The 27,119-nt window shown below is 47.5% G+C and overlaps 1 protein-coding gene and 1 long non-coding RNA gene across 2 annotated transcripts in view; one reads left to right on the forward strand and one right to left on the reverse strand.

Moving 5' to 3' along the window:
* The window catches only part of LOC125318967 (butyrophilin subfamily 2 member A2-like), a 37,591-nt gene extending 20,711 nt beyond the window's left edge, over positions 1 to 16,880 (reverse strand). The window contains exons 1-2 of the mRNA XM_048289934.1: positions 16,874 to 16,880; positions 10,170 to 10,235 (exon numbers count right to left, since the gene is read on the reverse strand). The gene's annotated coding sequence lies outside the window, so the exon portion shown is untranslated. The remainder of the gene's footprint in view (positions 1 to 10,169; positions 10,236 to 16,873) is intronic.
* LOC125318982 lies at positions 12,804 to 13,334 on the forward strand. The gene is made up of 2 exons (XR_007200558.1): positions 12,804 to 12,889; positions 13,247 to 13,334. It is a non-coding gene; the product is annotated as an uncharacterized LOC125318982 (long non-coding RNA).
* Positions 16,881 to 27,119: the final 10,239 nt, after the last annotated feature.

Genomic DNA, 27,119 nt, shown 5'->3' on the forward strand with positions numbered 1-27,119 from the left:
TTTCTTGCAGAAGAAACCAACCCCCAGCTTGCTACAATTTCCTTTTTGGTAGTTATAGAGAGTGATAAGGTCACCCCTTCTCCAGGTGTGTTGACTTTGTGTGGGTGGGTTTTGGTAGCAGGGGGGTTACAGGGGGTGCCTTCTGTGAGAAGCTTCCAGAAGCTTCTTCCCCCAAGTCCAACAGAACCAATGCCAGCTGGCTCCAGGACAGGCCCACCGCTGCCTAAGGCTGAGCTCTGAACAGATTGTGGTGATGCCTCTGTGATAACATATTTAAGAAGGAAAAGAAAGTTTTGTGCAGATGTAATTGAGGCCAGAGAAGAGTGGGCTGAAAGTATGTGAGAACAGCTCTGCAGACAGCCAGGTAGTGCAAAAAGATGGGCAGGAGGTGCTCCAGGCACTGGAGCAGGAATTCCCCTGAGATTCCATGGGGAAGCTCATGGTGAGGCAGCTGTGCCCCTGCAGCCCGTGGAGGGCATAGGGTGCAGAGATCCACCTTCAACCCTTGGAAGAGCCCCACAGTAGAGCAGATGGATGCCCAAGAGAGGCTGTGACCCCTTGGGAAGCCCGTGCTGGAGCAGGGTCCTGGTAGGACTTGTGACCCTATGGGTGACCCATGCTGGAGCAGACTGTACCTGAAGAACTGACCCCATGGAAGAGTGACCCACATTGCAACAGTTCACGGAGAACTGTTGCCTGTGGGAAGGACACACACTGGAGAAGTCTGTGGAAAAGTGTCTGCCATGGGAGGGAGCAGAGGAAGGATTCTGACTCCACACTGGAGCAGAGGAAGGATTCTGACTCCTCTCCCTGAGCAGAGTCAAGAACAAGGTGTGATGAATTGACCATAACTTCCATTCCCCATCTCCTTGTGCCACTGTGGGGAGGAGGTAGAGCTGGGAAGGAGGGAAGGGTGGGGGGAAGGTGTTTTTAAGATTAATTTTACTTCTCATTGCCCTGCCCTGCTTTATTTAGTAATAAATCCTATTAATATCCCCGAGTCTGTTTTGTCTTGACAGTATTTGGTGAGTGATATCTCCTGGTCAGTAACTCCTGAATCTTTCACTATATTTTCTTTCCCCTGTCCAGCTGAGAAGGGCAGTGATAGAGCAGCTTTGGTGGGTATATGGCATCCAGCCAACACACTACACTAGGTTAAAGAACCACAATGCTCTCAGCCACTCCTCATTGGACATGTGCTCCAGACCCCTCACTAGATTCACTGCCCTTCTCTCTGGACTCGCTCCAGCATCTCAATGTCCTGCTGAATTGATGGGCCTAGAACTTGACACAGCACTCGAGGTGTGGCCTCACTAGTGCCAAGTACAGTGGGAAAATCTCTACCCTAGTCCTGCTGCCATGCTATTCCTTATACAAACCAGGATGACATTGGTCTTCTTGCCTACCTGGGCCATGTTCAGACGCTGTTGACCAGTACTCTGAGGTCCTTATCTGCTTGGCCACTTTCCACTCTGCCCCCAGCCAGGGCTGCAGGGAGTTGTTGAGGCCAAATTGTATGACCCAGCTCTTGGTCTTGTTGAACCTCATGCTGTTGGTCCATTGATCCAGCCTGTCTAGATCCCTCTGCAGAGCCTTCCCACCCTCCAGCGGATCAATGCTCCCACCCAACTTGGTGTCATCTACAAATTTACTGAGGGTACATTCAATCTCCTCATCAGATCATCAATAAAGATATTAAACATGACTGATCCCTGGGGGAAGCCACTGGTGACCAGACAACAGCTGCGTGCAGCACCATTCCCACCACTGTCTGGGCCCAGCCTGCAGTCAGCTCTTAACCCAGTGAAGATGCACCTGTCCAAGCTGTGGGCTGCAGCTTCTCCCGGAAAGACTGTGGAAGACTGTTGAAGGCTTTGCTGAAGTCCAGGTAGACACATCCACAGCCTTTCCTCATGCACCAGATGGGTCACCTGGTCATAAAAGGAGATCAGTTTGGTCAAGCAGGACCTGCCCTTCCTAAGCCCAGGCTGGCTGGGCCTGATTCTCTGGTTGTCTTGTATGTGCTGTGTGATCACTGTTAGTATTATCTGCCTTGCAGGTAATACTAACAAGGCTAGTATTATAACCTTGCCAAGCACTGAGGTCAGGCTGACAGGCCTGGAGTTTTCTGGAACCTCCTCAGCCCCTCTTGAGGATGGGCATCACACTGGCACCTCCAGTCATCTGGGACCTCCCCTGTGAGCCAGAACTGATGATAAATGATGCAGAATAGCTTGGTAAGCTCTTCCACCAGCTCCCTCACCACCCTCAGGTGAATCCCGTATGATCACATAGATTTGTGGGAGTCTAAGTGGCTCAATAGGTCACTAACTATTTCCCCCTGGGTTACAGGCAGTCCATTCTGCTCCCCATTCCTGTCTATCAGTTCAGGTTTGTGCTGAGGATAAGAGGTCTTACTGTTAAAGAATGAGGCAGAGAAGGCATTGGGAACCTCAGCCTTTTCTTCATTGTTGGTGATACTATTTCCCCTACATCCAATAAAGAATGGAGATTTTCCTTGGTCCTCCTTTTGTTGTTGATATATTTATAAAAACACTTTTTACTGTCTTTTAGAAGCAGTGGCCACTTTGAGTTCTGACTGAGCTTTTGTCTTTCTAATTTTCTTTTTACATGACTTAATGACATGCTTGTATTCTTCCTGAGGTGCCTGCCCCTTTTTCTAAAGGTCATACACCATCTTTTTTATCTTGACTTCTTGCAAAAGCTCCCCATTCAGCCAGATCTGTCTCCTTCAGCACATAGGGACAGTTTGCTCCTACACCTTCAAGATTTCTTCCTTAAAATATGTCCAGCCTTTCTGGAAGGCTGGGTTACAAGAGTCTCTCTGTCCATGCACTGAAATGGGATGAAAAGGAGGAAGAAAAGTTTATCCCCTCCCAAGCCTACATTTGGAGAAAGGGCAATCCATGGCACTTGCTATCCCAAAGTTACCACTCTCTGGAAAAAATTAGGCTGCAGAGTGACAGTGCATCAGCTCCAGAACAAACCTGAAATCATTTAGGGAGCTGCACCAGGGTCAGTTTTGCTGCACTGCACTAAAGATCCTGCCCTTCTCTGGCTCTGGCTCTCTCAGTGCATTTTCACATTTCCAGGATGTTCCTGACCTCAGTCCCCATAGCAACACTTTTGGTGTGATATCTTTATTAGTTTATTAATGTTTAACATTCCATGTTTAATGAGCAGTAAAGAAGCTGGGGCATCCTGATGACTTCCAAGCAGGAGTCAATCACCCTTCACTGCAGTGTCTGGAAGAGAAGATGACCTACAGGCCTCACAGCTACATCTGAAGTGACTAAATTGGATGCTGTTAGAACAGGCATGGTGGTGGATCAAGGCAGACAGATAAAGAGCAGTGACAGGGCAAGTGTTGAATTCACATGGTTTTAATAACAAATTCTCCCTCTTCACTTCCCAAGGAGAGACAGGGACTCCCAGAGATATTTCTTCAAATTCATCATAGATCACTAAGATGGGGGTTCATGTCTCTGATCTCCATAGCACAGGCTCTTAGCTGGTTGCTCTGAGCTCTATTTATGGTGCATGGAGGTAAATGAGCACTGTGAGTTCTCTGTTCTGGTTTCAGCTGGGATAGAGGTGTTTTGTTCCCAAGTAGCTGGTCCAGGGCTGTGTTTTGGATTCAAGATGAGAACAATGTTGATAAGGTTGTTGCTCCATTGTGTTCACCCCAGGTCAAGGATTTTTCAATGTCTTTTCCTCTGCCAGCAAGCAGGTGCATAAGAAGTGAGGAAGAAGTACAGACAAGACAGCTGACCCAAACTGACCAGGGGAATATTCCAGACCACAGAACACCATGCCTTTTATGTCAACTGTGGGAAGTTGGCTGGAAGGGGGCTGATCAGTGCTCGAGTACAGGCTGGGCATCAGTCTGTGGCTGGCAAGCAATTACATTGGACATCACTTGGGTTTTTTTCCTCTCTCTCTCTCTTTCTCTCTCTCCCTCTCTCCTTTTCAACACAATTCATCTTTTTGTTATTGCCATTGTTTATTTTACTTTGCTTCAAGCTCTTCTTATCTCAGCCAACAAGGTTTAGCTTTCCAAGGGGCTCTAGGGCACCAGGGAGTGAATGAGCACCTGTGTGGTACTTCTTGGCCATCTGGTGTTAAATCACCATCAAGTCTCACATCATTCATGAAGCCAAGGGTCTTAGGCTGAGATGGCCACAGCCACCAACCACATGTCCATAAACCACACAGACCGCTCAGGGCACTGAATATGAAACTGGCACAAAATTTTAGAAACTGTCATGTCAAATTCTGCTCTTTCTACTGCACAGGGGTTTTCATGGGCTTGGACACACACTAAGTTCATGATTTGCAGACAGTTATCACATGAAGCCATATGGAATTTTGTTGGAGGCATTAGTTTGGAGATCTAATATGGGAAAGAGTTTTATCTTGATTAGAGATATGGGGGCTGCTCCTCAGTCACTTAAAAAGAGGTCTCAGGGGCTGTTTTGGATATTATTAGAGTTGTGATACTAGACCAGGTATTTGGGGAGGGGCAGATGTGACACAGGACTTGTAGATACCTGTTCCCCTCTGGATCAGCTGCTGGAGGCTTAGAAATGGAAAATGTCACAAGACAGGAACATCTGACTCAGGAACTCCAGCCAGAACATGCTGAGATCTTACACACCTTGTTTAGCAACACTGAAACTTCTCACAAATATCATGGTCTTTTTACATCCAGCTTTTACAAAATTCTCCTGTCATCCAAGGAAGGCCCAAAAGATCTCTCACTGCCTGACAAGTCATTAGTTCCTTTGGAGGACAAAACCACATTCCCTAACAAGTTGAATGCTTTTCCAAAGAAGATATGGAACCACAGAATCAACGAGGTTGGAGAAGACCTTTAAGATCATTGACTCCAACCTTTGATCCAACGCCACCTTGTCAACTAGACCATGGCACCAAGTGCCACATCCAGTCTTTTCTTAAACACCTCCAGGGACAGTGACTCCACCACCTCCATGGGCAGCTCATTCCAATGCCCAATCACCCTTTCTGAGAAAAACTTTTTCCTAACGTCCAACCTAAATCTCCCCTGATGCAGCTTAAGACTGTGTCTTCTTGCCCTACTGCTGGTTGCCTGGGAGAAGAGACAGACCCTCACCTGACTACAGGTAGTTGTAGAGTGTGACGAGGTCTCCCCTGAGCCTCCTCTTCTCCAAGCTAAGCAACCCCAGCCCCCTTAGCTGCTTCTCACAGGACTTGTGTTTCAGACCCTTCACCAGCCTTGTTGCCCTTCTCTGGATGTGCTGGAACATCTCAACATTCTTCCCAAATTGAGGGGCCCAGAACTGGACACAGCACTCATGGTGCGGCCTCACCAGTGCCAAGTAGAGGGCAAGAATCACTTCCCTGGTCCTGCTGGCCACAGTGTTCCTGATCCAAGTCAGGATGCCACTGGCCTTTTTGGCCACCTGGGCACATCGCTGGCTCATGTTCAGTCAGCTGTCAACCAGTACCCCCAGGTCCCTTTCTGCCTGGCTGCTGTCCAGCCACTCTGTCCCCAGCCTGTAGTGCTGCAGGGGCTGTCGTGGCCAAAGTGCAGGACCTGCCACTTGGTCTTCTTGAATCTCATTATCTTTTGATTTGGCCCATCTATCCAGCCTGTCCACATCCCTTTGCAGAGCCCTCTTACCCTCCAACAGATCAATGCTTCCACCCATCTTGGTGTCATCTGCATATTTGCTAATGGTAGACTCGATCCCCTTATACAGATCATGAATGAAGATATTAAACAGGACTGGCCCCAACACTGATTGCTGGGGGACACCATCAGTGACTGGCCACCAACTGGATGCAGCACCATCCCCATCACTCTCTGGGCCCAGCCACTAGCCAGTTCTTAACCTAGCAAAGATGCATCTGTCCAAGCCATGGGTTGCAGCTTTTCCAGGAGAATGCTATGGGAGATGATGTCAAAGGCTTTGCTGAAGTCCAGGTAGACACATCCACAGCCTTTCCCACGTCCACCAGGCTGGCCACCTCTTAATAAAAGGAGATCAGGTTGGTCAGGCAAGACCTGCCCCTCCTAAACCCATGCTGGCTGGGTCTGATCTCCCAGTCACCCTTATAGGTGCTGTGTGATGGCACTCAGGGTGATCTGTTATAGAACATATAACATATAACACCTATAACCTTCCTGCCACTGAGGTCAGGCTGACAGGCCTGGAGTTTCGCAGATCCTTCTTCCAGCCCTTCTAATCGATGAGTACCACATTGCCACCTCCAGTCCTCTGGGGCCTACCCAGTGAGCCAAGACTGATGATAAATGATGTAGAGCGGCTTCATGAGCTCTTCTGCCAGCTCCCTCATCACCCTAGGATGGATTCCATCTGGTCCCATAGACTTGTGAGCATCTAAGTGGCTCAGGAGGTCTCTAACTACTTCCTCCTAGATTACAGAGGGGCTATTCAGCTCCCCATCCCCATCTATTAGCTCGCGGCTAGTTGTCCTGAGGACACTCTGTCTTATTGTTGAAAATTGAGGCAAGGAAGGTGTGAAGTACCTCAGCCTTTTCCTCCTCTCTGGTAACTATATTCCCCCCTAAGTCCAATAAAGAATGGAAGTTTTCCTTGCTCCTCCTTTTGCTAGGAAAGTATATAGGGAAATGCTTGTTATTGTCTGTTGGAGAGGATGAAAGTTCGGTAAGAAAGTTTCACAGATATGTAGGCTTGGCAGAAAGATCTCTGAATGTAGAAACTGGGGATGAGGTAGAAATGGAAGCAAGTTTTGATATAGAGTAAAAGATGTTTTGCTGAAACACTGACCGCTGAATAACTGAGAAGGCAAAGGTTGGAGATGAGATGGAAGGAGATTTTTATGATTAGGACAAAGGTATGTGACTACAAACAAACACATGTTTTTCACCAAGTAAATAAGTCTCAAGAAGAGCATAAGTAAATAGAAAACATGTCTTTACCAAAAAGAGAGATATGGCAGGCAAACAAGAAATGTCGATGTAGCAAGAAGAGAGGTCTGAGAATTTCCCATTGTAAGCTTAAACTGTAACTTACTCTTGAGATTGGATAATAATGACTAAAATATGGTGATGGTAGTAGTTATGATAGGCTATAGGCAAATGTAAAGGTATTGTGTATGGTGCTTATTGGTTGTTATGTATTAAGATACTCAGCAAAGAAAAGTATCTAATGCTTTGTAACTTGAACAGAAAGTGGCTTCAGGTATGCCCACAGTTGGAGCTGGCAGCTGTAGGGCTGGCTCTGGATACCCACTCCCTGAAATGCTGTAACTTCGCCTATGCAATAAACAGCTTTCAGGAGAGACACCTGAAGTCCAGACATCCTTCGTGAAACTTTCTCCTATAATTGTTCTTTACAGAAGCAGCCAGATTAAATTCCAATTGAGCTTTAGCCTCTCTAATTTTCTTTCTGCATAACCTAACAACATCCTTAAACACTTCCTGAGTTACCTGCCCCTCTTTCCAAAGATGATACGCCTTTTTTTCCCCCTTAGTTCCTTCGAAATCTCCCTGCCCATCCAGGTCGGTCGTCTTCCACACCAGCTCATCTTTCAGCACATAGGGACAGGATGCTCCTGTGTCATCAAGATTTCTTTCTTGAAGTATGTTCATCTTTCCTGGATGCTCTTTTTAAGGGCTGTTTCCCAAGATGCTCTACAAATCAGTCTCTTGAATAGGCTGAAGTCCACTCTCTGGAAGTCCAGAGTGGAAGTTTTGTTGATGCCCCTCCTTGTTTCACTGAATGTTGAGAATTCTATAATTTCATGGTCACTGTACCCCAGACAGCCTCGGACCACCACATCTCCCACCAGCCCTTCTCTGTTTGTAAACAGCAGGTCTGGGAGGGCCTCACCCCTGGTAGGCTCACTCACCAGCTGTGACAAGAAGTTCTCCTCCTAAGAACCTCCTAGAATGCCTCTTCTCTGCTGTGTTGAGTTCCCAGCAGATATCTGTCAAGTTAAAGTCTCTCACAAGAACAAGGGCTGGTGATCTTGAAACATCCTCCAGCTGCTTATAGAATAACACATCCACCTCTTCATCCTGGTTGGGTGGTCTGTAACAGACTCCCACCAGGATGTTGGCCTTGTTGGCCTTTCTCCTGATTCTTACCCATAGGCACTTGACCTTACCATTATTGACCACAAGTTCTGTAACGTCAAGGGACTCTCTCCTATACAGAGCCACCCCTCCACCTTTTCTCCCTCTCCTGTCTCTTCTGAAGAGCCTGTAGCCATCCATTGCAGCACTCCAGTCACGCGAATTATCCCACCACATTTCCATGATGGCAGCTACATCACAGCTTTGCTGCTGTACCATGGCTTCCAGCTCCTCTTGTTTGTTACCCGTGCTGCTTGCATTAGTGTACATGAACTTCAGCTGGGCTGCTGACTTCACCTGACTCTGGTTTATCATGCTTAGGTTCATCTCTGGACAGCCTGGTTTCATCCCTATAGGAGAAAGTTTCACGAAGGATGTCTGGACTTCAGGCGGCTCTCTTGAAAGCTGTTTATTGCATAGGCGAAGTTACAGCATTTCAGGGAGTGGGTATCCAGAGCCAGCCCTACAGCTGCCAGCTCCAGCAGTGGGCATACCTGAAGCCACCCGCTGTTCAAGTTACAAAGCATTCTATACTTTTCTTTGCGGAGTATCTTAACACATAACAACCAATAAGCACCATACACAATACCTTTACATTTGCCTATAGCCTATCATAACTACTACCATCACCATATTTTAGTCATTATTATCCAATCTCAAGAGTAAGTTACAGTTTAAGCTTACAATGGGAAATTCTCAGACCTCTCTTCTTCTTGCTACATCAACATTTCTTGTTTGCCTGCCATATCTCTCTTTTTGGTAAAGACATGTTTTCTATTTACTTATGCTCTTCTTGAGACTTATTTACTTGGTGAAAAACATGTGTTTGTTTGTAGTCACATACCTTTGTCCTAATCATAAAAATCTCCTTCCATCTCATCTCCAACCTTTGCCTTCTCAGTTATCCAGTGGTCAGTGTTTCAGCAAAACATCTTTTACTCTATATCAAAACTTGCTTCCATTTCTATCTCATCCTCAGTTTCTACATTCAGAGATCTTTCTGCCAAGCCTACATATCTGTGAAACTTTCTTACCAAACTTTCATCCTCTCCAACACATCCCCTTACCCCTTTAAACCTAGTTTAAAGCCCTCTCAACCAGCCCTGCCATGAGAACACAGGTCTAAAAAACTCAACACAACAAAAAACACACAGAGGCGGAGTTTCTCCATCCCTCAAAACTTCATGTTCAGCACTGCTAAATAGACACACGGGGACACAGTTTAACTGAGGACAAGAATCAGTGTTAGACCAGAAGGGGAGAAAATTGAGTGAGGATGACATTGACTCTGCACCACCTGTGAGATCTACAAAGACCCCTGAACACGGTGGGATTATGAGATGAATTATTTAATGGGTAAACAAAGACAATGCTGTGATGACCTGAGGTTTGCTGCTTATGAACGGACAACCTCAATCACTTAAGGTACTTAAGGTACTAACTGAGAAATTTTAAGCTTGTTAACATTTCTGTATGAGCAACTGACCCCTGGGTGCTCTGGGAGTTATCATCATCCTGAGTTACCATAAAATCAAGGCAGTTTCACACTGTTGAAGCTTCCAACAGGAAAGAGTTCCAAGTGGCCAGACTTGGAACCAGCCTTGCTCTCTGAGAAGGAAGTTCCAGCATTATCATCAGCCCTGCTTTGCCTCAAGGCCCTGCCCTAAGGGCGTCCCTGGGCCCAACAGCCCTTTCCAGAGGGGAAATTCTGCCCTTCTCTCCTGCTCTGCCACCTCCCCCTGGACAGCATCAGAACGATCCTTGGGAAACAAACACCAGACCCAGAGGGCCAGTCCATATCTCAACTTCTCCCCCAAATGACCATTCCCCATAATGTTTAGTTCATCTCCGAGACCTTCTGGAACAGCTGTGCTGTTGATGACCCCAGTTCTTGCCACCTTTGCCTGAGGACACCTCGGGGTCGCTGGGCCCTGTGTATACAGCTGGGGTGAAGGGAAGAGAGTGGCTCCTTTCCACCCCGACAGCAGCAGCACATTCACCACTTGTTCAGGAGAGAAAGAAACAACAGAGAGCTGCTTACCTGCCTCGGTCAGCAAAGATGAGCACTGATATGGGACTGGTATTTTCTTGCCAGAGAAATTTCCAGCTGCAGAAGGGAAGGAAAATGAACAGAAGAATCAGATCCTGAAGTTCAAATATGGTGTTTCTTTGCCTAAAAGTCACTTTGCTTCCTGAAGGTCACATCTCATCTGCTATATGAGGGCTCTGTGTTGGTGATGTAGGCAATTAAGTGCAAATGGAGCTTCTATGTCAATGAGAGGTTTAAGACAAGCAGAGATCCTACTCAACACCCACAAAATGTGCCCTGTTTTAGAATTAGAGCTAGATTTTACCTGTTGTCAGGTAAGAACGATCTCCACGTCTTCAATCTATAGATGAAATGTGAACTTTGATCAGCTCTTTAAGGAAATAACTTTCAAGAACGAAACCGAAATGAAGAATTAAACACTGGAGGATTAACTCAGGGTGTGGCTCTGTTTGAAGATCAAGGATCATTATTCTGTTAGACTGATGTTTTTGTTGACAGGTTACCTAGGGAATGAAGGTGGGGTTTTCCTGGAACTTACAGTCACCCTTTAGAGAAATCAACTTGAAATGGGAGAAATTCTGTTTTTCTAGAGGATGACATCTGAAGTACTCTTGGATTCCCATTCAACTTGCCCCTTAGTGTCACTTTTCTCAGCTGTTTCTTCCTTCAAAGACTGTGTCAGAAGTATTTCTCATTGCCCTAGAAATTATTTGATATTGGGAAAGTCTTCTCTAACTAATTTGATATCCTACGATAAGTCACCTGCCTCATGATAGAAAGGTGCTGGATGAAGCTTTCCTGGGTTATAGTGATAGTGACCCTGACATCAGCCTTCTGGACAAGGTGCCCAGCTGTGAGACAAACTGGTATATGGTACCCTAAGTGAAGAACTGCCTGATTTCCAGGGCTCCAGGGTTGTAGAAAATACAGCTACCTCTGTCTGATGGACAGTCATCAGCTGAGTTCCTGCAGGCTCAGTCCTAGAGTATGTCTGTTCCTTGTGTTTATCAGTGATTTGGGTGCAGGAATTGAATGTATCATTAGCAAGTTTGCTGATGATGCCAAACTGGAGATGCTGCTGAGTTTCTTGAGGGGCAGGAGGCTTTGCAGAGGGGTCTGGATGGATTTGAGTGTTTGGCAATTGTCAAAGGCATAAGATTCAACAAGAACAAGTGTTGACATCTGCGCTTAGGGCAGAGTAATGCCAGAGAAAAATACAGACTGGGAGAGGAGTGGCTACAGAGCAGCCCTGCAGAAGTTTTATTAAAGACATCAGAACCAGTAGTAAAGAGAGGCAATGATCCTGCTGCACTGAGTGTTGCTGCAGCCTCACCTCATGTGCAACTCTGGGCCCCACTATTTAAAAAGAATATGGAGTGGAGGTACTTGAAGGGTGGCAACAAAACTGATGCAAGCATTGGAGGACAAGTCCTGTGAGAAGCTGCTATAGAAAACTGAAATCCCTTCTCCTTAGATGGCCTTTGCCAAGAATCTACAGAGCCTCTGGGACAGTAACAGTGGGGCACTTTGAGCCACTCATTCCCAGTCAGGCTGATTCCAGCCTCCATTACAGTCACTTGCTGGGATCCTACATCACTCCAGAAGTACAGACAGGTTCTACCCCTCTGTAGCCTGATGGTGTTGGGGTACTCTGTGCCCCAGTGTCTGCTGGAACTTTGTACTCTGGTGGGGCTGCTGTGCCAGGCCATCAGATGCACACACTCCAGTAAAACTGTTTGTCCCTCTCCTTCTCCCAGCTGGATGCAGGGTCTCCCTGGTTCTGATCATAGGATCCTCTGCTTACTTCATGTAAAAACAGCTTATAATGTCTTTCCATAGGATCAGGAGTAAGATCAGCACTTTCATTCTGTCTGGGAAATTGACAGCTGGAGATTGGAGAAGCTGAGTGGAGGAAATGGGAGAGAGTGTCTCATGTGCCGGCTCCCAGCAGCTCGTGGGCTAAATGGCACCTGCCTTTTGTTTAATGTGATAACTTTATTTCTGAGTCACTGAGAGATCTGTAAGGAGCCATGAAAATTCAACCCATGTACCACCACCCAGGAGGGAACCCAGGAACTGGTGATCTCACCAGCCCCATGATGGTCATGGCAGCTCTGGGAGTTTTAGGCAAGGAAGGAGCTCTAAACCTGAATGTTCCAGGAGACCCAGCCTGGACTGCAGTAGGTTCGAAGGCAGTTTCATTGTGTGGTGAAATGCAGCAGGCAGGAACAGCTTGGTTAAGGTGCAAAAGAGCCTGGGGGGAGTTCCTGTGCCAAGAGATGCTCTGGATGCTCCATGCCCAGCCTGAGCCCTGTTCTGACCCATGTGGGGCTGGCGAGCTGCAATAATCCCTGCTGGGGAGGTGTGAGCCCACCTGAGAGACGCCTGAGTGCTCAGCATCCCTGGCTGTGGAACTGAGGGGAATGGGGCCCTCCCTGTTGTGACTTCTCATCTGGGCTAAGGAGATGATCTGTGGGCACCGTTTGTATGCAGGTGTTGATAACATCAGGTGGAGCTGCTTAGCTTGGATTCACTGATCAAAAAGAGCACAGAATCATAGAATCATAAAATTATTTCATTTGGAAAGGACAGTGAGAAACTCTTCAATGTGTGCAAAGCCACAGTTACAGGAGAGCAAGTGGGAAAAGTCACCTGTCAAATCCTGAACCCTCTGCTGCAGGTGGAGAAGGAAACTACTGTGCTCCTCTCAGGTGAGTCCCATCATCCTGAGAAGTCTTTGCTGGAGGCTCATGGTCACAGGAGCCCTGTGAGGTCCTTCCCAGTGCCAGGGAAGGCAACAGCTCTCCAGTCCAGCCAGACCCATCCCAGAGCATCACGGCGCACTGCAGGCAGGACAGGCTGCAGTGAGAAATGAGCAGGGTCCCTCTTGCCCCACAGGCTGTGCACATCCCGAGGGAAGGCAGGCTCTACCCACCCATGAAGAACTGGGACTATTTCTGCATTCATCTCCACAGAAACTCTTTGGGCAGGTGCTTAAGTTTGGGGGTAAGATTGAACATTGCCAGATGACACTCAGATAATTTTTTTCAAAGGTTCTGTTTTTCCAGGTGCATCTCAGTGGGTCTCTGCTTCCTGGATACAACTCCCTTTATTCCTTCTCACATTGGCTGCTGGTGCTGTTCTTGTATTTCAAGGCAAGGGCTCTTGGTTCACAGGACCTCATGTTTTCAGAAGCAAGGCCATGGGAGATCAATCCTTGTGAGAAATTTCTCTGCAGAACCTGCTCTAGCAGAGGCTGTTCCTCATGCTTGGTAGAGGAATGCTCTACACAAAGGTCAGGTGAAGTGGCTGAGGGCTTTACACATCACTTTTGGGTTTCTGTTTCACTCTTTGACTGTAAGGGAGCATTTCTCAGCTCCTTGTTAGACTAGTCTAACAAGTAGGATGAAACACCAAGGGAAGTCTTGCTCTGGCCCACAGACCTTCCTCACTCTGAGCTCTCCTCAGGTAGAAGTTTCCCATGTGCTCATCTGTTATCCAGAGGCAGAAGGGAGATGCCTCCACACGGCAGCTGAGAGCTTGGGTGGACCATGGTACCCAGAGGCAAGGGGAGGAAGGAGGATGGGATTGGGGGACTTTTCCTGGTGTGAATTAGAAGGGTCCCTTCCTCTGCCTTCATTGCTCTCATCCTCCCCCAAGCCTCCAGTGGAGCTCATTCATCACAGCTGGACCTTTTTCCCTGAAGTGTCAGTGGTGCCTCCCACCTTGGCAAGGGCCTCTCCAGAGATCTCTGCCTCTGCAGCCATGGCTGGAGACAGGTCCCGTTTCCTCAGTCCAGTGCCAGCTGTTCCAGCTCTGTGGTGTCCGAGGGCACAGCCATGCTCAGCCCTTTCTGGGGGGCTTTTGTGGATGTGGTTTTCCTTCCTGGCTGGCAGCTGGAGCAGGGCCCAGCCAAGCCTGGAGAACCTGTGGCAGAGTGTCATGGCCAAGGGCCCAAACCAGCCCCAGGAAACCATTGCTCATGGCAAGGCAGGACTGACACTACCCTAACAGCTCTCCTGAGCTCACACCACTCACAGCTTCTGAGATCTGTGCATGGAGCTTCATCTGGATCTGGAGAGGTCCCCAAGGGCTGACAAATGCCCAGGAAGGGACCACCATGCGAACACAAGGGAAGGAAGAAGTGCAGCTGACGAAGCCATGGCAGATGGGGCTGTGGCAGACACCTGGGGGCACGTGTGGACACGTGGGCACAGAGCCCACCTGACCAGGCCGTGTTGGTGACCTTGGCAGAAGCTCCTGGTGGCATTTGGACTGTTCTTATACCAGGTTCATACTGGAGTATCTCTCACCTGGCTGTGGGGTTCCTCTCTGCAGCACCACTGGGAGATACAAACCTGACCTCTCTGGTGCCAGGAGTGTTCACCACCCCTTTGGCTGAAGCCCTGAGCCCTCAGCTTTGTCCTCAGGGCAGACCCTGCTCTCAGCAGGAGACCCCACTACACACCTCCTGTGCTCCTTTCCACCCTGAGCAGCTCTGCCGTGTGCTGACAGAGGAAAAACCAAAGTTCTAAGTCAAGCCCGAAGAACCCAACTGACTTGTTAAGGAATTTCCAGGCACAAAAAAAATGCTGTTCTGGGGAGGTTCTGGGAGGAGAAGGGCAGGAGCAGAACAATCCCTGTGTGGGGTCACAGGAAGGGAAGGGGCCAAGTGAGGCCCGAGCAACCTCCCTGTGAAAGCCCATGTGGTGCTGCAGAGCCCTGGGGTGTGATTGTCACTGCAGAGAGAAGCGAGGCCAGTTGAGGTCTGTGCCCAGAGCACATTACCTGCAGAACCCCTTCCAGTGCCTGGCCTTCGGGTTGGGGTGATTTTGGCCAGAAGGATGTCCCTGTTTGAGGAGAGATACATCCTCCTAGAGCAGAGGGTATTCCATGCATTTGTAAAGGAAAGCTCTCAAAGGCACAGTCCCTCAATTCTGGGGCTCCTTTTCCTTTCTCTGACCTCTAAAGGAGGAATCTCCTCCTCATGTCATGCTACATGGCAGGGGTTAGAGTCTGTGGGAGCTTCTGTTATTTCCGATGGAAAGCAGCTGACAATTTGAAGGTCACAGCCATGCTCAGCCCTTTCTGGGGTGCCTTTGTGGACTTGGTTTTCCTTCCTGGTTGGGAGCTGGAGGAGGACCCTGTGATGCCTGGAGAACCTGTGGAAGACTCTGATGGCCAAGGGCCCAAACCAGCATCATGAAACCATAGCTCAGGATAAAGTTTGAAAGACTGGAGGAGACTGCTGGCTCAAAACATTTTGGATGCATGTGTGGGAGAAGGGGAAGGTCGGGCCTTGCTTTTGGTGAGGAATTGCCCTGCTACCCACACCCTAACCCCCAGGGCCTTTAGTTCAGCCCTCCAGTGGCCGCCGATCCCTGGCACACCAGAGGTGATCTTTCACTGGCCGCCCTGGAGCCCCTAACCCATCTCCAGAGTGGCTACCAGACCAGAAGTCGCACCTGGGGAAGGGCCCAATGTGGAAACCATGTTTTTACTAGAAAATGATACATATTGTGAACCACCCATAAGATAGAAAATCCAGAGCACGTAAGACAGAAGGACTTAAGCACATACACAGGGGAAAAAGTCCATGGGAAGGTTGTGAGAAAGGAACAAGCAGCATTGGGAAGGATGTGAATGAGGAACAAGCAAAGGAAGGATAAGAAAATGCCAACTGAAGGACAGTTGTGACATACACAATGGACGATGTGACACACATACAAGAGCCAATCGTAAAGCATAAAGCAGCTTTGTGTGAAAATAGGCCTTAACCAATAATAATTATGCACAATCGCGTGTAGGAAAGCAAGAACTGTGTATTAGGGACAGTAGTTCATCAATAAAATGGCCTCAGCCTGATTCACACTGGAGCATGTAGAGTCCATTGTTTCTCTCCACAGCCCACGAAAACCAAAACGTACTTAAACCAGGATACAAGGAAAGCACATGGCTTGACCCTACCTCATCCAGGATTTTATATCATCAGAGACACTGCTGGAACTCAGGAGTAGTAGCTACATTCATTCTTTTCTAAATCTTCTCTCTTTCTCCTCCTTTTTCTAGCTCCATCTTCTTGGAGTTTTGAGTAACTTAAAATTGAATGGGCTTGGAGTTTGCTAAGTTGAATGGGCTAAGGTAGTGCTTTGTGAAATGTTTTCTGTTGATTGAATGCTGCTCTAAACTTTTGCTAAAGTCCTCTGATTTATTGAAGTTGCCAGTAAAGTTTTGTTGTTTTGACTTTCTGAGAGTATCTTGTCACTATTTCACCCATGTGTCTAATTCAGAGTTCATAAAAAAAATGTAAGAGGCTCCTCGAGCAAGTTTTTGGGGCCTTACACAAGGCAGGACGGACCCTTCTCCAAAAGCTGTACTGACCTCCTACCACTTGCCTCTCTTGAGCCCTGCACATTCAGCCTCATCTCTGCTTGTGTCTGTGTTGTGGTTTAGGAATGGAACTTCCCAATTCACTGCCCCCAGCAAGACTGTCCCAAATCACACATCACTCTCTTACTTCTGCTTCCTCTACCTCTTCCTGCTGCAGCAGGATGGAGTTGAGAATTGGAGGCACAAAAGATCATGGGTTGAGATAAGAACAATTTACTGGAAAAAGCAATGAGATAAGAAAACAAAGAGTAAGAGCAACAGTGTAGGAACCCAGAGTGCCGAGATAATAGCAAAAGGTATAAGACCATCCTTAGATCCAGTTGCCAAGGTTGGAAGCTCTAGCAACCATCATTAAAACTCACTGGTATGAACTATCTCTATGGACACTTGCACTGAAACCCATCAATACGGTCAGGTGCTGTAGAAACCAACATAAAACCTGTTGTCATGGATATTTGCACTGAGACACATTGCTGCATTAACGGCTGCCATGGCAACAAGCACTTGACCTGTTGTGATGGTGGATTGCCATGGCAATCTGTATTAAGGCCTGTGGCTGGGGACTGTTGCCATGGATACCTGAACTGAGACCCATTGCTAGTCGGTTGCCATGATAATCATCAGTAAACCCCTGTATGGGGAGAGATAAGATAGAATCGAGCTGTGAGCTGTGGGATGTGCCTGCAGAGGCACATGGCAGCACAAAGGAGCACATGGCGGCACAGAGAAGCTTGTCTCCACTGGACCCTGGGGGGAGGTGTCACACAGCAGACCCCTATGGAGAGGAGCCTGCCAGGAGCTGATGGACAGGTGAACAGCGAGTGATCATCCCACAGAAGGATATTTGGAAAGTGTGTTGCTGATGTGGCAACACAGGATAGGTCACATAGTGAGAATTGCCATATAAGGAAATACTGTGCCTTGAAAAAGTGTATAAAACCAGCTCATTTCTTTGAATAAACAATTCAGATTCCCTGCTGGTCTGGGTCCATGCCTCAGTCACCGACACCACTGCTGCTAAGGAGTGTTGCTACACTCACTTGCACTGATACAGTTTTCTGTCAGCAGGTGCCAATAACAATGAGCATAAGTTCCCATTGTTGGGATCAGTTGCCATGAAAACCTCCATGAAGATCCATTGCTGTGGTCACCTTCTATGGCATCTATAAAGCCCATTCCTAGGGACCATGCCATGGACACTTACGTGAGTCGGTTGCCATGTAAACCACCCTAAAGTCCTGTTGACATGTTGGTTGCCATGACAACCATCATAAGGACCCCCCCCCCCCCCCCCGCTAGACTCAGGTGCCACTGCAACCATCCAAAGCTCCCATTACTAAGGATGATTACCATGGCAACCATGATAAGGACTTGTTCTTACATTTAGTTCGATACCTACCTGCAATGTGACACTTGCCCAGGTTCAAGTCCCAAAGCAGCCAAAACATGGATGCACTGTGATGTTCAGTTGCCATGGAACCTGCACTAGGGCCCATTGCTAGGGACCAGGGCCATGGGAAACAGACACAGGGATCTGTTGCTATGGATTTGTGCTTTGGAACTTTGGATGTGGGGTCCACAAACTAGCAGAGTTCAAGATGGTGAAAGGAGGGGGTGTCACAGCGACCACTTCTCCACAGCCCAGCTAGCACTCGCAGTGTGCGGCAGGAGTGGGGAGCAGCCAAAGGCACTCGGCTTTAAGGCTGCTCCTCTGGAGTCTCAGCTCTGCCCAGGGGAGCTGAAACCCCAGGTGCTGTGGCTGTCAGCAACCCCAACGAGGGAAAAGATAAAAGGTTGTGAGGAGGTTTGCCTCTGGATACAGATCCACATTTACAGCCATGAGGGAGTCCAGGGAGAACAAGCGCAGATCAAGGGCGGGCAACAACTTACAAAGGAGGGTGTTACAAGGGGAATGGCTCGACCATAGGCCAATAGGGACCTCTGGGGGAGGGATATGGACAGGGACAGATGTACACACAGACCAATGGCCTTAAGGGGCGGAGGGAAAGGGGCCACATGCCCCAATGGGGCATCGAGGTTTAGGGGATTTCCAGAGGGGAGGTACCACAAAGGGCAGGGTCTCTGGGGATTGACAAGAACCATATAAGGATAATCAGGGAGGGCTTAGGTGATGGACACAGAACCCTCTGGAACAATGCGAGGGGCTTGGGTGATTGATGGAGAGCCAACTAGAATGAGGGGAGGAGAACAACCATGTAGGGAGCACTGGGGGAGCAGCTAGGGTTTGGGGTGTATCAACTGGGAATGGGGGCAAGGGAGTAATAGAGTTAAACCATTGAAGCATCCAGAGCATGTGGACAAAACATACAACAAAACATCGCACCACCACAAGGGGGGAAGGAGAGCAGCAGAGAAAAGATCCAGAATCTGAAGAGAGCATTCACCTTCTTCAGCAAAAGACAACTGGGATGCTCCAGGAAGCAGCTAGAGAGGCAAAGGTAGTTGGGAGAGCAGAGATATCAGGAGATGTGTGGCAGGGGGAAGAGGATGAAGTCCACCATAACTTCTCTTACTTTTCTGTATACAGATTAATTCACCAAAGTGATCTAGAGCACCCAAAGTTGGATCTCTTGTGTCTTTCTTGGGAAACTGGAAAAGGACGAAGCATCTAAGCAACTGCTCTGCTTTGCCTACAATTTCTCGGCCTTTTCTTGCCTGCCACTCCACTGCCTTGCTTTGCTTCCCCCTCATTGGTATGGCCTTGACTTCCCTACCTCTCTCGACTAGAATTGCCTAAACTTTGACTACATTGCCTTACCTACTTGGATGGCAAGGCAAAGCAAACCAAAGGAGGGGAATGGAAGGCAAGGAAAGGGAAGGAGAGGTAGGTAGGGAAGGCAAAAGCAATGGTAGGCTGGGCAAAGCTAGGCAGTGGTACTGAAGGAAAGGCAAGGCCAGATGATTCAGAGTGCCTTTCCTTGAGAAGCAAAGGACACAGTTCTAGTGTTGGTGGAGCTGATGATAAGGTACTATGGGGAGGCAAACTCCAGCAAGACATTTTTGTCCTGGCCCCTTCTGTGTAGGAGAAACTGTTGGATGTATGCAATAGTGGAGGTGGTAAGCGACTTTCACTTGGTAAGTTCCTGAATGAGAATGGCAATGCTTTTTCACAGGAAGGAAATCATGTAGCCCCAGTGTTTCATGTGCAGAGAAGAAGCTGCCTGGTGGAAGTAAAGGGTGGCAGCAACTTTTTTGGTATATTTGGTGTGGAAGCATTCCCTTGACTTGTACAACCATGGATTGGTATCCATATATTGAAGGTGGTCTCCTGAAAGATTCAATTTTTGGCATATTGTTTCCAGCTTTTAGAGCTCGTCTTCTGGACTTTCTGGCAGTATATTTATTATGGGCAAGGTAAGCAGCTCTGCTCAGTCTTGGTGTGCAGCTGATCTAGTGCCCAGGGGAGGCAATGTCCAGTAGCAGTGTTCTGGCATCTTTGTAGGGGATTAATTCGCGGATGTTTTGTATTTTCAAGGAGGGGATTTCATTTCTTTTGAGATGGGCTCATGCTTCCTCTGGCAAAGAAACTAATTTTGGATGCACACACTGCAGCATACAAAGTGCAGCACACACAGGTCTGTGCGCTCAACTCTATGGACCCTCATGCACTTCCAGTCTAACAGATTCCAGTTACAAAACTAGACACATTCAGCTGCTGGACCCACAAAAAAGAAGAAACAGACCATCTAACCCAGAGAACTGCCTATTGCAAAAAGCCTTTAAATTCACTAAGAGCACCCAAAGTGTGTATCCAAACTTGCTTTCTTTGCCAGTGAGAGGAACTAGAAGCCCATCTCAAAACAAATGGCATCCCCTCCTCCAAAATACAAAACATCAAGGGACTGATCCCATATGAAGGTGCCAGAACACTGTTATTGGGAATTACCAGCCTGGGCACCAGATCAGCTGCACACCAAGATTCAGTGTAGGTTCTTACCTTGTCCAAAAGATGTGTGGTGCCAGTATTTCAGAAGGCCACCTCTGTGAAGCGGAAACCATATGCCAAATTGATTTTCTGTCAGGAGACCACCTTCCAAAGATGGATACTGACTTCATAATTGTATGAATTGAGGGAATGCTTCCACACCAAATGTGCCAGGACAGAAAGTTGCTGCCACCCTTGACCTCCACCAGGCAGCTTCTTCTCTGCACCCCCAACACTGGGGCTATGCGCTCTCCTTCCCATGAAAAAGCATTGCCATTCTCGTTCAGGAACTTACCAAGTGAAAGTCGCTTACCACCTCCACTATTGCATACATCCAACAATTGCTCCTACACAGAAGGGGGCAGAAGAGAAATGTCTTGCTGGACTATTCCTCCCCATGGTACCTTAACATCTGCTCCAGCAACACTGGCACTATGTCCTTTGCTTCCCAAGGAAAGGCACTCTGAGTCACTTGACCTTGCCTTCAGTACCTTGCCTAGTTTTTCCTAACCTACCCTTGCTTTGTTTCCTTTGCCTACGTCTGCCTTGCCTCGCACTACCTACAACTTGCTGGCTTTGCTTTGCCCTGCCTACCACTCTTGCCCTTGCCTTCTATGCAGGCAAGGCGCTGCAAACCAAGTGCAGGCAATTGTGGGCAAGTCAAGGGAGAGGTAGGCAAGGCCAGAGCAGTGAGGCAAAATAGCTTGAGGCTGGTAGAGACATTAAGACCCCTTTCAGACATTAACACCCATAATTTCACACACTGAATTGTTTCTAAAGACACTAGCACACATCTTTCCTATGAATACCCCCTCTTCTTATTTCTCAATTGATCTTTACAAACCTTACTTATCATTAATTAAACTTTTTTAACCACCTGGCATGGTATAAAAATTAACATCTGAACTTCCCCTTCCCAGCTTTTCCACATCTGGCCCCTGAACCAAGTGTGGCAAGGAAATAGTGTATTAACCCACTAATCCACAGAGATCCATGGTACTGATCTGTTTCACTTTTGTGGAGTTAGCTGAGGTTTCCCATTCTTTCCCTCCTGCTGATAAGTCCAAATCTCTGGGGTTTTAGAGGCCTTGATTGGAGTATGATGGGTCCACCCGTGTTCAGCTGTCCTGACTTCTGTTTCTGTGGTCCTGGTTGGATGCTACAAACAGCAAAGTCCAAAGGCAGTGTCTGTGCTAATTGGGCTTCCTGTCAAAGAGATTTCACTAGACCCAATATTCTGGTCACATATTGGTTTAAACATACATCACTTACCTCCGTTCCTTTGACTAGGTTGAGAATTATCTCCTTGGGTTTGGTTCTTTTCTTTTCTACTTGACCTGAATTCTCAGGATGCCAGGGATATGGAGGTCCCACTGAATTCCCAAAGGAACCATAATCCTTTGAAGGATCCCCTTGCAAAATGAGTTCCCCTGTCCAAGTCCACTGCCCCCACAATCCCATATTCCGGAATCATTTGTTCTAAAAATACTTTAATAACTGATCCAGTAGTTGCTGAAGCAACTAGAGACACCTCTGGCCACCAGCCAGCTGGCATACCACTACCAGAAGATATTTAAGCCCTCTCACCTGAGACATCTCAGCAAAATACACCCGTCATCCTTGGAAAGGATGTGTAGCCCAGGGTCACTCCCTGGCCTTGCAATCTCCTTTGTAGACTGGCTATTAAATTTGGTCCAAATCAGGCAGCCCTCAACTGCTCATTTTGCTAAAACAGAAAGACCCAAAGCAGTACATCTTGAGGAAGGCTTCTGCCAATCCTTGAGAGCCCAAATGACTCCCCCCATGGAGTTGTTTTAATATTTGCAGGATCAAAGCTCCTGGAATCCACTGCTTACTGTCCTTTGTAAATCAATTCTCCCTTCTTTCTTCTGCCCCACCACTCATAATTATCTCCAACTCCTCCGGTGGAAAAGACAGTTCCCCCAGCAATGGCTGAGCCACTGGCAGCAAAGGGAGGATCCCGAAGACCTCTGGCAAAAGTGGTGCTTTCTGAGCCTCTCCATTTGCCAGTCTCTGCTGAGTACCTTGCCTGATGTCCCCTAACATGTATTATTTCTACCTCTTTTGGTATTTTCACCACCTCCAATAGGTAAGTAATAAAGCTCTCCTGAGACAACTTTTTTCCCCTACACATTAATAAACCTCTGTCCTTAGTTTTGCAAACAGATTTACCACCCCACATGCGTACTTTGAATCTGAAAATATATTCACCACCTGTCCTTGATACAATTTGCAGGCTTTTGTTAAGGCATATAATTCTGCAGTCTGTGCTGACCATGTGCATGGTAACTTCCCCTTGTTATGAATGCATTGTGATGATGGCTTTTCTCATGTTATATAATTGTTATGAATGTATTGTGATGTTGGCTTTTTGCATGTTCCTTAAAGTTAGAAAAACTTTACCTAGGTTCTGTAATGTAATACATGATATAGAATGTCTATTGTTTCTGTAGTTAATTTAGAAAAGATAGGCAGAGAAAGCCTTCACATTCCTGGAATATCTTATCAGAGAAGAAGAAAAACCAGAAACCAGAGAGAGAAGAATTTATGGAGGGAGCAGAGATGGAATGGAGCCAAGGAGGAAGATAAGGCAGATGGGATGATACACAGAAACTCCAAAGAATTTATGACTCATGCATGATTGTGCTGAATATGCAATAAGAGATATACTTTTAAAGACGATCTTTTGGATGTAGAGGTGTGCCTTTGGATTTCTGCCAAAGCACCCAGCCGTAATACCCTTTTTGCTGTTGTCTCCTAATTGTCCCTTTTATTAAACTTTTTTTAAATTTTACGAAGAGTGAACCTCATTTTTCACACCCTCTTCTTTCAGTTCCGTTCCTTTAACTATACCATATCCAGTAATTCGTCTTCCTTCTATTACTCTTGAAGTTATAGAAATAATTTTGGCTGAGAGGTATCCTATAAATCTTCCTAGCTCAGGTCTGGAGATCTATTGCCTGGATACAATCATGAGCCTCCTTTAAGGCTCCTTCCTCGGGACCAGTTAAACAGGAGGCTGAGTTAAACCCTTCCCCGCTTCTCAATTCTAAACTCTCTTGTTCCATTAAGCAGGTTTCATACTGTAACAATCTAGTGCTGGTCATCCATTTAGAACTTGATGCTAGACTTTAACAATCCTGCTATCAGTTGCCATCAAAGTCGTGGCTGCACAGTTCTGCAGACAACAGAGCCTCAGTCACCCTTAGAGCAAACAGTGGGGCCACCTCCTCATCAATGGGTCAAATATTTTAGCACTAGAATTCCTTTGGCACAGCCCTGTTTAACATCCACATACAATTCAAATTCCTTTTCTGAGTCTGCAAAAGCTAAGGCTGGGACAGTAATCAATTCATCTTTTAATTTTCTCAAATTTTGCTCTGGTGTCCATACCACAACAGTGCGGCTATCTTGAGTTAAAAATCACACAACAGTCTGGCTAGAACAAAAAAGTCCTCAATCCGGGTCCTCCAATATCCTGTTAATCCTAAAAATTGTCACAGCTCCCCTTCAGTCCTGGGCAACATCACCTCCAAGATTCCCTGGACCCCCTCTGGGCCAACACACTGCAAGCCTTCAGTCAAAATATGCTCCAAACATTCAACCTTTCTCTCCATCACTTGTGCCCTCCCTTTAGACGTCCCTGTGGATGCTAAAAAGCTAGGAGCAGAGGAATTTTCCAGCTGCTGAAGCATTCTGTAAAGCTTTTCCTTTCTCATGCAAGTTAGCTGAGAAACGATTTGAGATTTTTGTAAACCAAGACTTTATCTTGCGCCTCCAAACTTGTTTTCCAACTATTGATTTGGTACACTGGAGAAAATATTTTGAATGGGCGTTGTGGAACCTCCACCAATCATTCTAAGAGGTGGTTGATCAAGGGACCAATCGTATCATGCTCTCTTGTGAATCAAGTTATATAACCCAGCTTGTAATTAATAAAATAATTCCATTTCTCCTTGGACTTATGGTGTGATTCTTGCCGTTTCTCGGTACAATAGCTACATCTTGTGGCCCGTGATGTGTACTACTGATTTACCAACATATGAATATCGATCTCATATCGATATCCAACTGAGACAGACAAAAGCTCTCTAACAGTTTAGAGTTAGAAAGTGAATGTTTTATTGGCGCCAGACAGCAGCGTGGAACAGCTTCCTAATGCGCAGTGTCCAGGTATGAACGGTTACAGAGTTCATTTATCCACAAAAGTGATGAATATCCAAAATACAAATACATATTTATAACAATGACCCCTGCCATTCTCCGCTTCATATGGAAATGAGCTTTAATGTCATTAAGCATGCGTAGTGCATGCTCTGAATTGAGTCGCTGCTCTCAAATTGGGTCAGTGGTCTTAAAAAGATGAAGCATGCTCATCTTCCTCATTTTGACCTTTTCGCCTCTCTGAACTTTAACAATCTTAATTACTTTAGTGACCTCCACATTTCCTCTTGAGTGACTTTTGAACAGGTTCTCACAGAGGGAGGAAATTGGTAATTGTCCTTGTTCCCTACACCAACTGATCAATATTTCTGTTCCTCGTTCTAAGCACAGCTAAACAAACATACAAATGACAGATCATCAATTATTCTGTAATCAGTTACTGACATCTTAAAAACCATTTCAAATCTAGCTCTCTTAACTATTTTAATTAACTCTAGTCCAGCTCCAATTCTTTCTTATTCTAACTAATTTCAACACAGCTAGCCTGTAACTAAAATTTTTATGTTTCTTTTAAATCTATGTTTCACTACGACCACAACCGAACTTCAGAGACTCTCCGGCAGCTCGGAGGTACGTGTGCCATTTTCCCCCCCGCCCCTGCCCTGGGGCTATGGCGATGGAACTCTAAACTGAAAGATGGGGCATAAAAATTCAAAGGAAAGCACGGTCCTTGCTGCCTGGACAGCTGTTTTATCGGCCACGAATGCCAATATTTCTGATGACGCTCTTTGTAATGTATTGCGTTAGGCGGCAGATCACGGCTTTTCAGCAGAGCCTGATACTGCTTTTGGCTTGGAAACTTGGATACAGTTAGGGGATAGATTACTTCATGAGTTCATATATGGAGATACTGGTGTGCATGACCTACTTCGTGCATGGCGTTTCTTACTTGATGTCTTACAAGACTTTTATGCGAAACACGAAGGAAAGGGACAGCCCAGTTCGGGGAGTCCTGAGGGAGATACAATTCCCGAGGAGACAGAGTCATCAGAGAGTCTAGAGACTCAGAGCAGTGTGGGTACCGAGTCTACGGACCCATCGCCGGCGCCGCCTGAAATGGAGGTCGCTCCCGCAGCTCCAGTACCGGCAGAACCGGAGAGAAACGCGGAGGCTGCGCAGGGGTCCTACCTTTTGCCCCAGAACTATGTTCCGCCTAAATATCCGTCCCTGCATGAGTTTGTGATGCCGAAATACTCCTCGCCTGCTGGGCAGTTACCAAAGATAACCGAACAACGTAACAAGATGGAGCATCCCCCACCTTTCGCCCCAGCGGCCACCCCTCCCTCCTCCGCAGCCCAGATGGCTGCACAGCCACCGACTTCAGTTGCGGCAGGGGGGGATCCGTAATTCCTACAGCCCCCCCGATGCCGCAGCCCGCAGCAGCGGGAGGCGTCCCAGCGGTCGCCCCACAGCCAGCCCTGGCGGCACCGCCCGGCACGCCCGCGGCGCCTCCGCCACAGCCGCCTTTAAGCTGGAGCAGCGGCGCGGCCGTCGGGACCCGTAGTTTATGGATTATATACCACAACCGCTCCACGCATGCACCTGAGCCGCCCTATCGCGCTGCGCATGCGTCAGCGGCGCCCGGCTTCTCCGCGCAAGCGCCATCATCCGGGCATTTCCCCGCACAAGCGCAGACAGGGCAGCTGTCGATGGCGGAAATCTCCGCAGCTCTAGAAGACATTTCGCGGTGGCTGGCAGTGCTGCCGGAGATGATGCAGCAGCTTGCAGCACTGCCGGACGTGTTGCGGCCTGGCCTGCACCAGAGAGACCCGAGCCGGCTGTGCAAACCGACGCGGCGAAGGCGGAAGTGGCGAACGCGGAAGTCGCAGCGGCTCCGGCCGCGCCCGTACAGACACCGGTACCGCTGCAGTCAGCAATGCCACATGACTGCTCCACGCAACCATCTACAGCCCCCGCTGCTGCGCCGTCCGCTGGCCCGGCAATTGCTAACACGAGTACCACAAAACTGTCCTTGGACACGCCCAGACTGTAGGGTGACGGTACGTCCAAGACATGCGAAACAGTTCTGGGAGGTGGTTAAACTGCGTGCTCTAGAAGAGGGAGATTGGGATTTAGTAGAGAAGGTGGGCATGCCTGGAGAAACAGAGGGAGCTGTACAGATGCCTCAGGAGGAACCTATGCAGGTTCCTATGATTTACCAAAAAACTGAATATCGATCTAATACCGATATCCAACTGAGACGGACAAAAACTCTCTAACAGTTTAGAGTTAGAAAGTGCATGTTTTATTTGGCGCCAGGCTCTGCGTGGGATAGCTCCCTAAGATGCAGGGCCCCGATCCAAGCAAACATGATACCTTTTATTTCCAAATATTATGAATATCCAAAATACAAAATGCAT

Source organism: Corvus hawaiiensis, chromosome 33, assembly GCF_020740725.1.
Source record: "Corvus hawaiiensis isolate bCorHaw1 chromosome 33, bCorHaw1.pri.cur, whole genome shotgun sequence".
NCBI lineage: Eukaryota > Metazoa > Chordata > Aves > Passeriformes > Corvidae > Corvus > Corvus hawaiiensis.